Genomic DNA, 3,722 nt, shown 5'->3' on the forward strand with positions numbered 1-3,722 from the left:
AGAACATGTTGTATAGCACAGGAAACCCTAGTCAATTCTCTACAATGGCCTATGGGAAAGGAATCTAAGAAAGAGTGGAGATATATATAATGAATTTTTTTTTTTACTGTACATCTGAAACTAATGCAACATTGTAAATGAATTGTACTTTGATATAAACTTTTTTAAATGAGCTTAATGAGTCTCAGATATTTTCTATTCTTTAGTCAGGTGATAATGTAGCAGAGAAAATTTATAGTAACTATTGAGATGGTGTCTATAGCCTTCTTATTCATTTATTTTTTGCATTGTGTTACTTTTTCTTCTTTTAACATTTATGTTTATTAATTTTTTTCACTGCATCAAGTCTTAGTTTCGTTGCGAGACGTCTCTGCTGCTCGTTGTAGTGTGAAGCATCTGTTAGTCGCAGCATGCCAGCTCTTAGTTGCAGCACATGGGATCTAGTTTCCTGAACAGGGATTGAACCTGGGCCTCTTGCATTGGGAGAGTGAAGTCTTAGCCACTGGACCTAAAGGGAAGAACCTATAATGCACCCTTTTATACATTATCAATGTAAAGAAAACTGAGCACCAAAGAATTGATGCTTTTGAACTGTAGTATTGGAGAAGACTCTTGAGAGTCCCTTGGACTGCAAGGAAATCCAACCAGTCCATCCTAGAGGAAATCAGTCCAGAATATTCATTGGAAGGACTGATGCTGAAGCTGAAACTCCAGTACTTTCACCTGATGTTGAAGAACTGACTCATTTGAAAAGACTGTGATGTTGGGAGAGATTGAATGCAGAAGGAGAAGGGGATGACAGAGGATGAGATGGTTGGATGGCATCACCGACTCTATGGACATGAGTTTGAGTAAACTCCGAGAGTTGGTGATGGACAGGGAGGCCTGGCGTGCTGCAGTCCATGGGGTCACAAAGAGTTGGACACGACTGAGCAACTGAACTGAATATAATAACCAAAAGCTCCACCCAAGATAATTCTATTAAGTTTGAGTATATTAGGAAGTTGTACTGTACAACTGAATAACAATGGCACTATAACTGTGAAACTCCCAGGGTGTATGGGAATCAATCATGTAACCAATACACTTTGGTTGAAGTTCTAATAGATGAAGAGAAGTGGTAAGAGGGAGGATTATAATAATTTAAGTTAAAACAAGTTTACAGAACCTAGGATATATTGCTAAAGCATCTGTGCTTTGGGTATTAATGAGAAGAAATCCATTATATACTGAAAAGAAATGGAATGGCCTTCAGGACTCCAAAGTTGCTTTTACCATCATGTCATCAGTCAAGCCACATCCTCTCTGAACCCTCAGCCACATTGGAAAGGTGAGGATAACAAGTCATTGAAAGATTAAGCTGCTTCACTAAGTAACAAGTGGAACCAATATATCTTGAGGTAGAAAATTCAGATTTGCATTCTAGATATAGAATTGTCTCTGGTTTGCCTCAAAGATTAATATTTTAACATTAAAGTAAATCACAGCTCTCTTAGTTTTAGCTTGCTCTCACTGCCTCTATGGGGGTTTCACAGGTGGAGCTAGTGGTTAAGAATCTGCCTGTCTGTAAGAGATGCAAGTCCAATCTCTGAGAGCTCTGGAAGTTCAAGATATAAACCTGGAATGATTCATAATTTTTCAATGGTGCTTTGACACCAACAAATTGGTTCTTTGTAATATTCAACTTTACTGAATCCAAATATGCGTCAACTATGTATATAAATCTCACATGAACTAGAGAAAAGTGCAGAATACTTTTCTCAGTTTGAAGGTACAGAAATTCAAGTTGTTAGAGAATTATAGGATTGCCTTAGCTGGAAGAAGAAGATAAAAGTATATTTACTTATAAGAGAGGTCAATGGCTTCACAATTGAGAACATGAGGTCTTGGTACAGAAAATTCTATGTTCAACTACTATCTCTGCTGTTGATCAGTTCTAGGTCCTTGGAAACATTTCTTAAACTATATGAAGATTATAATAGTATCTTAAAATCTGTGGAAAGTATTAAGTGGGTTAAGTATAGGATTTAGGACACTGTCCAAATAAGGTGAAGTGTGTGTGTGTGTGTGTGTGTGTGTGTGTGTGAGTGTGTATTTCTATGTGTGCTAATAGTGACAGGAGCAGTACAGTGTATTAATATTTGTTGAACTATCAGATCATGCTAGACACATAGATTCTCAATAACACATGCAGAATACTCAAAGTTTTGACCTCTCATCATGTACCAGACATTTGGCTGACCTTTTCCTGTGTATCTGCTTAACTCAGTCATTCAACCTGTCAGTATCATTATTTTGTTCATCCATTTGATGAGACTCATATACTAACCCTGCATTAAGCAAATAGCAAGTGCAAGCCTTAACTCTGAAGTCAATTATTTCCCCCAATTCTAGTGGTCTTCCCAAGTGATAGATTGAAGATGTGATATTTTAGTGACTTTGTAAGGGATTAATGTGCCTCCTAGCAGTTGTTGAGTTAATTGATACCTCTATTTCTTTATTCCAAAAGAAAAATCAGCAATTTTTTCTCATTATCTTATCAAGCTTTCTCCCAGTGGACATGGATGTTGGAAATCGCACCATCCTGACTGAATTCATCTTACTGGGTCTCTCAACAGACCCCCAGTGGCAACTAATACTATTTGGGATATTTCTGACTGTATTTGGTTACCTTGTCAGGGAACATGACCCTGGTTGTCTTAATCCGTATTGATTCCCACCTGCACACACCTATGTATTTTTTCATTGGCAATCTGTCTTTCTTGGATTTCTGGTACACCTCTGTGTACACTCCCAGAATCCTGGCGACTTGTGTCTCAGAAGATAAGCGCCTTTCCCTGGCTGAATGTGGAGCCCAGCTATTCTTTTCTTGCTTTGTAGCCTACACTGAGTGCTTTCTCCTAGCAGCCATGGCGTACGACCGCCACATGGCAATCTGTAACCCGCTACTTTATTCGAGTTCTATGTCCCCTTCTCTCTGTACCAGACTTGTTGCTGGCTCCTATATAGGAGGCTTCTTGAATGCCATAGCCCATACTGCCAACACTTTTCGCCTGAGTTTCTGTGGCAAAATTATCATCGACCACTTCTTCTGTGATGCACCGCCGCTGGTGAAGATGTCATGTACAGACACCAAGGTCTATGAGGAGGTCCTCCTGGGTTTCGTGGGTTTCACAGTCCTCTTGAGCATTCTTGTCATCATCATTTCCTATTTCCACATCCTTCTCGCTATTCTGAGGATCCGCACGGCTTTGGGAAGGCGCAAGGCCTTCTCCACCTGCGCCTCACACGTGGTCTCCGTACGCTCTTCTATGGATCCTTGCTCTTCATGTACTCAAGGCCAAGTTCCGCCTACTCCCTGAAGAGAGACAAAACGGCTGCCCTGTTCTACACTGTGATCAACCCACTGCTCAACCCTCTCATCTATAGCGTGCGAAACAAAGACGTCAAAGAGGCCTTCTGGAAAGCAGCAAAGACCATAAGACCTCAGAGATGAAGGTTATCTTTTCTGCAGAATGTTCCCGTTGCATTTTCTAGGTTATTGGCTTATTAACATGTTTGTAAACATTACCATATTTGAAGTAAATGCAGCATGTTATACTTAAAAGAGGGAACACTGATTAAACCATATGTTTTTATTACTCTCTTTTTGTGATTAGATGATTTTAAATATACGATATTGGTATGTTTGATGTTTTAACATACTGTAGTATGCTTGATTC

At 39.4% G+C, this 3,722-nt stretch overlaps 1 pseudogene; it reads left to right on the forward strand.

The window, feature by feature from the left end:
- The first annotated feature begins 2,560 nt into the window (after positions 1-2,560).
- Positions 2,561-3,496, forward strand: LOC138420905 (olfactory receptor 9G4-like; annotated as a pseudogene).
- Positions 3,497-3,722: the final 226 nt, after the last annotated feature.

The sequence above is a fragment of the Ovis canadensis genome, chromosome 15, assembly GCF_042477335.2.
Source record: "Ovis canadensis isolate MfBH-ARS-UI-01 breed Bighorn chromosome 15, ARS-UI_OviCan_v2, whole genome shotgun sequence".
NCBI classification, from domain to species: Eukaryota; Metazoa; Chordata; class Mammalia; order Artiodactyla; family Bovidae; genus Ovis; species Ovis canadensis.